The sequence below is a fragment of the Gopherus evgoodei genome, chromosome 7, assembly GCF_007399415.2.
Source record: "Gopherus evgoodei ecotype Sinaloan lineage chromosome 7, rGopEvg1_v1.p, whole genome shotgun sequence".
NCBI lineage: Eukaryota > Metazoa > Chordata > Testudines > Testudinidae > Gopherus > Gopherus evgoodei.
The window spans coordinates 54,280,303-54,288,537 of record NC_044328.1 but is presented as its reverse complement, the minus strand read 5'-3'; the positions used below and the strand labels follow the sequence as shown (position 1 = coordinate 54,288,537).

The window sequence follows — 8,235 nt, the reverse complement described above, 5'->3', positions numbered from 1 at the left end:
AGCAATGAAGAAAGATTGACAAACAAAAAATCTTAAAGTTTGAACTATTTGTTACAGCCTTCAAGAGACACCATCAACTTGAAAAATAGTTGACTTCAGAATATTATTTAAAGTCAGGTTCAGACACTTCTCAGTTCCCAGGGCCAGCTCCAGGTTTTCTGCCGCCCCAAGCAGCAAAAAAAAGAAAAGAAAAGAAAAGAATGATAAAAAAAAGCCACAGCAGCGCAATCACACCGCTCCACTCTTCGGTGGCAATTCGGCAACTGGTCCTTCACTCCAAGAGGGACTGAGAGACCTGCCGCCGAATTGCTGCTGAAGACTCGTGCAGCCCCAATAGTGGCCGAGGGCCACCCCTTGGTATTGGCCGCTCCAAGCACCTGCTTCTTTAGCTGGTGCCTGGAGCCGGCCCTGTGAGTGCCACCATCTGAGTTCTCCTGCTAATTGTTCATTTTACAATTGCAATTACCTATTTTTAAAAGTGATTTTTTTGTCCTATTGCTGTGTGAAAGACCTATGCAAACAGTGGAAACCGACTAAAGCCAAGATGCTGTGGAAAGTTACTTCAGTACTTAACTTTACTTTTTTCAGTTTTAATGACCTAAGTTTAAGGCCATTTCACAAACTTTGGAAGAGGCAGTGTGGCCTATTGCAGCGGCTCTCAACCTTTCCAGACTATTGTACCCCTTTCAGGAGTCTGATTTGTCTTACGTACCCCAAGTTTCACTTAAAAACTACTTGCTTTCAAAAACCAGACATAAAAATAGATAAGTGTCACAGCACACTATTACTGAAAAATTGCTTGCTTTCTCATTTTGTTTGTATGAGATTTTAGTTTGTACTGACTTTGCCAGTGCATTTTATGTAGCTTGTTCTAAATGTAGGCAAATATCTAGATGAGTTGATGTGCCCCCTTGAAGACCTCTGTGGGCTCTGGGTAGGGTGACCAGATAGCAAGTGTGAAAAATCGGGATGGGGATGGGTGATAATAGGTGCCTATGTAGACAAAGCACCTGAATATCAGAATTGTCCCTATAAAATTGGGACATCTGGTCACCCTAGCTCTGGGTGGGGCCAGAAATGAGTGGGTCAGGTTACAGGAGAGGGCTCTGGGCTGGGAAAGGAGTGTGGGAGGGGGTGAGGGCTCCGGCTCCGGCTGGGGGTGGGGTTGTGGATGAGGGGTTTGGGCTGTAGGAGGGGGAAGGGTGTTGGGGGGTTGAGCTCTGGGAAGGAGTTTGGGTGTGAGAGAGGACTCTGGGCAGGGGTGCAGTGAGGGCTCCGGCTGGGGATATGGGCTCTGGGGTGGGGCTGGGGATGAGGGGTTTGGAGTGTTGGGGATTTGTAAGTGTGTGGGCTCCGGGAGGGAGTTTGGGTGCGGGAGGGGGTGCAGAGTCCCAGTGGTGCTTACCACAGCTCCCAGGAATTGGCCGCCAGGTCCCTGCACAAGTGGCCAGGAAGGCTCCGTGCGCTGCTTTTGCACCTGCAGGTGCTGCCCCCGCAGTTCCCATTCATCACAGTTTCTGGCCAATGGGAGCTGCGGAGCCTCCCTGGCCACCCATGCGTCATGGGGCTGCAGGGAACTGGCGGCTACTTCCAGGAGCTGCGCAGAGTTAGGGCAGGCAGGGAGCCTGTTTTAGCCCCAGGCCCTCACCAGGACTTTTAACAGCCTGGTTGACAGTGCCGACAGGAGCCACCAGGGTCCCTTTTCGATCGGGTGTTCCAGGTGAAAATGGGACGCCTGGCAATCTTACATGTACCCCTGGTTGAGAACCATTGGCTTACTGGGTAGATCACTGGCCTGAGACTCTATTCCCAGCTGTGCCACTGGTCTGCTAGGTAATCTTGGATAAGTCACTTCACCTCCCCGTGCCTCAGTTTCTTCATGTGTAAAATGAGGATAGTACTTACCTCCTTTGTAAAGCACTCTCAAATCTACTAATGAAAAGGGTCATCTAAGAGGCATGTCTTATTACTTACCTGTAGTCAGGGACGGCTCTATCTTTTTTGCCGCCCCCAGCACGGCAGTCAGGCAGCCTTCAGCGGCGTTTCTGCGGGAGGTCCGCTGGTCATGCGGATTCGGCAGCAGCTCTGTGGGTGGTCTGCTGGTCCCGCGCCTTCAGTGTACTCGCCGTCGAATTGCCACTGAAACCGCGGGATCAGGGGACCTCCCGCAGCAAAGCTGCCGAAGGCTGCCTGACTGCCACTCTCAGAGCCACCGGCAGGCCACCCCCTGCGGCTTGCTGCCTCAGGCGCGTGCTTGCTGCGCTGGTGCCTGGAGCTACCCTGCCTATAGTCCAAACATATGATTTTTAACGTGTCTCAATCTCTAAGGCAGTGGAGCAGAGCTGCACACTGGAACTTGTTGCTTTGAATTGTTTTAGTGCAGTCTCACAAACTTGAGCAGGATCCAGGAGAAGCATTAGTAGAATGCTCCAAACCACTCAAAAGGCCTTAAGTGAAGGAAGGAACATGAGTTTCAGTTATTCAACCCAGTGGTTTGAGAACTTTGTATTGCAATCCTCAATGCCAAATAACCGCCATGGGCAGGCAAACTAGACAGTATCTACCGCATTGCACCTTGAGGCTGGGTAAATCACAAACAGCGTCTCACTAAAACGTTGCCCACCTATTCAGAAACCAACCAACCAAGCAAACAAAACACTTGCATACTGCAACGTCACCAAGCATCAAGCAAACATGCCGCGTCATACCGCTCTCCCTCTCTCCCCTTTATTGCTTGATGCAATGCCCGGAGCGGCAGCATGCGCACGGATGGACTCGGGCAGCACTCATGGGAGCATTAAACACTCCTCCAGCTCTCCCCACGACAAGGGAAAAAGGCACTAGAGACTGGTGGGGGGTGAAAGAAGAGTCCCCCAACTCACCCAGCAATCTATAAAACTACAGGTCCCAGCATACCCCGGGCGCGCGTGCGCAGTGATGTCCCAGCGCCCTTTCGGGCCGCATGCGCGGCGGCGTGCGGGTCGGTTGAGTAAGGTGGGGTGCGATTGGCTGCGGGGAGGCGGCCGAGTGTGGGAAGCGCAGTGACGGAAGGAGCGGGGGGCAAATGGCGGAGAGATGGTCCAGGCCCCTGTTCAAAGAGCAGCGATAATCCTGGTGCGGAGAAAGCGACGCCGGAGGAGGCGGCGCCGGGGGTCCTAGCGCCAGCGCGCACCCCCACCCCGGCGAGGGAGGCCCCGCGGGGGGGAGGGACGCGGAGGAGTCGCGTTGGCGAGCGTGTCCGCGGGCGGAGACTTGGGGCCGAGGAAGCCCAGGTAGCCGCGTCCTCGGGGGCGAGTTCGGGAAGTGCCGAGAGCCGGAGAAGGGTCCCTCGCCGCCTCCTTCCTCCCTGGCTGAGACTGAGGTAGGTACCGAGCGGCAGGGAGAGACCGGGGCGGCTGCCCGGCTCCCTAGGCCTGTGAGGCCTCCAGTCTCTGCGAGAAGGCCCCGTTGCGCCTTCCACCGGGGCTGCCCCCCACCCCGTGTCTCCTGTTCGCTATAGTGGTCGGGGGGCTTCCCCTTGAGTGTGTGTGTGGGGGGGAATTCCGGCGGCCTAGGAAGTCCGGGGAGGGGGTGGGGCGGCAACTTTCCCTCAACGCAGCTCCCTGCGAGCCGGGCCCGGAAGTTTGCGGGGAAGAGGGAAGGGGAGTTGAGGGAACTTTCCCCACCTCCCCCAGTAGCTCGGAGGCTGGCTTCCGACGCTGCTGTCTGGTGTGCAGAGGAGCAGGTGGCGCTTAATCCGGGTTGGGTGCGGAGCCTGCTGCTTCCTGTTCCCTGGGTTGGAGCCTCCTTCGTCACTTTAACACTCTGGGCAGCTACTTCGGTTCTTACTGCATGAAGGTGGAGGGGCCTGATGTGCGAGGGCAGGGAGGGCAGGGTTACCGCATCACAAATTGAGTCTATATGGAGGTACAGGATGATGGTGTCTCCCGTGGGATTTCATCAGCTTCGTATGTCTCGTGTTTAAACTATTTTTTTCTTCCCTTTGATTTTGGAAGGGAAACGACGGGTAAAAAGTAAAGAGAAGTGGGCTACTTTCCCCCTTTAAAACTAATAGGTCTGATTAGGCCTTAGCTTTTCAGAAAACAGTATTTAAAATGACGAGGAATAAGGTTCCTGAAATGGGTTTCAGTGAACAGATTGCAGTAAACAGTTTGTTTGTATTTATATTGCCTGAATTGTTTGGTGCACCATTGTGCTAGAGTAGGAGAGCTAGAAAGTGCTAGGGCATAGAAACCAGAAAGTCAAACTAAAAATATATTGTTGAAGCTGAGTGGAAAAGCAAAAAGAATCAGCATTAATAAGTTAAAGTTAAATTAGTTTTTAAATATTCTGTAATGCATTTAAAGTATTTTTAATCTGATTATGAACCTTAAAGATGGGTCATAAATGGATCATGTACTAATTCACTTGATGATCATCTGTTTACTTATTCATATTTAAATAATCAAGCAGCACAGCAGATTTTTAGTTTCTGTAATCTTGTATAGTCTTAATTTTTTTTTTTTTTAGAATTTTTGGATAAGACAATTAAGTCTCTGAAAATATCAGTATATTGTATTATAAACATAAGGAGGTTAGTCCATATGGTAGGGCTTTATAGCCTGCAATTAAATGACGTTTGGTAACTTGCTGTTTTTTTAAGCAGTTTTTTTGATTATTTAGATTTGCCAATATTTTTGCAGAGTGCTGAAAATGTGAAGTGCTCTAAGTCTTTGAATCAAGGTTTGACTAAACTCACGTGGTGTTGGTGAATTTAAAAAAAAAATTCCCGAGTATAGGAGCTGTGTAGGTTATCAATTGCTACAAAATTCAGTGCAATATTTTGTTTCTATCCCTTGTCATAGTAAAGATGGCATTTCAAATATGAACTGTTCCTGTACTGTCTTTTTGAGTCTTCAGACACAGATCAAAGAACAGTACTTGTGGCACCTGAGAGACTAACAAATATATTTGAGCATAAGCTTTCATGGGCTACAGCCCACTTCATCGGATGCAGACTAACACGGCTGCTACTCTGAAACCAGACACAGATTGGGTGCCTCTGCTGTTACTCATTCCTGAACAGCAACATAGTAAAACTAATCATTTTGGTAAGCTTTGCTCTGTTGTTTTAAAACATGTGGAGCAATAAGGATCACCTCCGGTTCACTCCACTCCTTGAGAGGAAAATGGAACATCAGAGGCAAATATTGAGTTATTTACGTAGAAGAAACAAAAATGAGATTTAGAGAGTAGCTGCTGCTCAACAGCCAGGAGATTCTAGTTGGGTGTGAAGGGAGAGGGAAAATCACAGAGCATGCTAATTCTACCAGTAGCCAGAGGTGTCAGTTTCAAAGTAATCCTGCAAAATAGCAGAAATGAAGGATGGGCAGAATTCAGGAGTAACATCTGTAAATCCTGTCATCATCCTCTGTATTAACTACTGCAAAGGTGGAATTCTCAAGAGGATGTTATTGTAAGATGAGACATTAACAGTGTAAACTTCTTAAGTCTTAGCATGGTGTATTTCTAGTCTTCTTATGACCAGGACCAAAGACTGAAAATTTGTTTGTTACTATCGCAAGTGAAACTTGGCCCCACCAAGGAAAAGGCGATTAATATAAATAAGATGCTTACTAGAGATGACTGTCAGAACAATGTGGCTGGAAGACAGTCTGGTCTTGTGGCCAAGCTTATTCAAATATTTCAAGTTGAGAAATTATTTAGACCAAAATGAAAAGAGAAATTTCAAGAGAAAGCAAAATGATGCAGCTGTTCATAGGAAAATAATAGTAAGGTGAGTAGAATTTTTGCAGGTACAGGACACACACAAAAAGTTACTTATTAATTTTTCTGGCCATAGTATGGGTATGCATAAATGGTAGCTTACAAATCTGAAATCCTTTACCATACATTGAAACTATTAAGAAAGGAAAATTCTTCTCAAGACAACTTCGTACCCCAATTTAGGATTTATAAGACCAGATTTTTACCTAAGATCAGTGGAAATTTTCCATACGTTTTATAAAAAATCAGCGAGACGTCTAATCCTATCCCCCGTAGCATTTGCCACTCCATATCTGTGTCTGCAGACCTGAAGATGGACTTTACTTGAAATTTACTGTAACAAAATGTAACTTGATCCATTATCAGTGCCCAGGCTGAGGAAATCTAGAAGTAAATAGATTATATAGGGAAAATAAATTTGACATTTTTAATAATCTAAAATATAGACAAGGTTTTTTGTTTTTGTTTTTTAACCTGTCTTCCTCTTCAAATTAAAATAAGGGCAGCAGTGAAACAGATGTAAAGAATTGTTCAAACATGTTTCCATTTAACCTGTGGTAGTTTTTTTTTAAACTTAGCCACATCCACAATGGCCAATGAACAGAGCTGTTTCAACTACTCTTACATTTCTTTAATAACAAGAACATTTAGGTTTGAAGGGACCTTGAGAGGTCAGCTAGTTCATGTTCCTGTGGTCAGGCAGGGCCAGCTATACCGAGACCATCCCTCATAGGTGTTTGTCCCAACTTGTTCTTAAAAACCTCCAGTGATGGGGATTCCAAAACCTCGCCTGGTAACCTGTTCCAGACTTAATTATCCTTATGGTTAGATGCCTTTTCCTAACATCTAATTTAAATATCCCTTGTTGCAGAGTAAGCCCATTGATTCTGGTTCTGTCTTCAGTGGATATGGAAAACAACCGATCATAGTCCTTTTTATAACAGCCCTTAACGTATTTGAAACTGTTACTGTGACACCCCCCCCCCAATCCTTCTCCAGTTTGTTCACACATTTCTTAAAGCGTGGCGACCAAAACTGGATGCAGTACTCCAGCAGAGGCCTCACCAGTGCCAAGTGGGACAGTTACCTTCTGTGTCATACGTTCCTATTAATACACTCTAGCTTTTCTTGCAACTGCATCATATTGTAGGCTCATGTTCAGTTTATGATCCAGTGTAACCAACGGATTCTTTTTAGAACTATCATCTGGCCAGTTATTCCCTATTTTGTATTTGTGCATTTGATTTTTCCTTCCTATGGGATTACTCTGCACTGTGTGGAATTTACTGATTTCATCTTATTGAATTCGGAGTAATTCTCCAATTTGTCAAGGTTATTTTGACTTCTGATTCTGTCCTTCTGATGCTTGTCACCTCTCCCAACTTGGTGTCATCCTCAGATTTTTTTAAAGCATATGCTCTGAGCATGCCATTATTCAAGTGATTTGAAAGTATGAATATCAGAATCCAGGTCCGACCCCTGAGCGACCCCACTAGATACATCTTCTGTGTGACACCCAACCATTGATAACTACTGCAGGACTATGGGCCTTCAATCTGTTGTGCACCCACCTTACAGTAATTTTATCTAGTCCATATTCCCCTAGTTTGCATATGAGAATGTCCTGTGGGACTATGTCAGAAGCCTTACTAAAATCGAAGTATATCATATCTGCTACTTCTCCCCTATTCACCAGACCAGTAACCCTTCAAGGAAGGAAATTGGTTTCGTTTGGCATGATTTTGTCTTGACAAATCTGTATTGGCTATTACCTATAACTCTATTATCCTTGAGGTGCTTACAAATTGGTTGTTTAATAACTTGTTCCAGTATCTTTCCAGGTTTGGAAGTTAGGCTGACTTGTCTATAATTCCCTGGATCATCCTTCCCCCCCCTTTTTAAAGATAGGTACTTTGCCCTTCTTAAATTGTCTGGGACCTCCATGAATTGTCAAAGACAATCATCAGTGTTTCCGAGATTGCTTCAGCTAGCTGTGTAAGTACCCTAGGGTGAATTTTGTCAGGCCATTGTCACTTGAATACATCTTATTTACCTAAATGTTCTTCAAAATGTTTTTTCCTTATTCTGGCTTTTGTTCCTTCCCCCTTGTTAATGTTAATATTGTGTTAAGCATCTAATCACAATTAAACTTTCTGTTGAAGACTGACTGACTGGCTATTGTTTCACTGGGTATCCTGAACAGTATTAGAAATGGATTTAGCTAGAACTGTATACTTTATGCCGGGCTATGAATCGTGCAAAAGCTTATTTACAAGCTGGACGTAATACATTTGGAGGATTATGACAATGGTCTTTTTCCAGTTAATAACACTATTTGTCCTTGCATGCACAGATGGGGCAAAACACATCACAGCAATATTACTAACTAAAGCTTACCTCAGCCTTGTGAAAAGAGCATAAAAGAGTGAAGTTGTCATTGCTGTTTACGATGACATGAGATTTGAGACA

At 45.8% G+C, this 8,235-nt stretch overlaps 1 protein-coding gene across 1 annotated transcript in view; it reads left to right on the top strand.

Moving 5' to 3' along the window:
* Positions 1-3,008: 3,008 nt before the first annotated feature.
* Positions 3,009-8,235, top strand: part of WAPL (WAPL cohesin release factor) — a 134,510-nt gene continuing 129,283 nt past the window's right edge. Inside the window, exon 1 of the mRNA XM_030568261.1 lies at positions 3,009-3,361. The gene's annotated coding sequence lies outside the window, so the exon portion shown is untranslated. The remainder of the gene's footprint in view (positions 3,362-8,235) is intronic.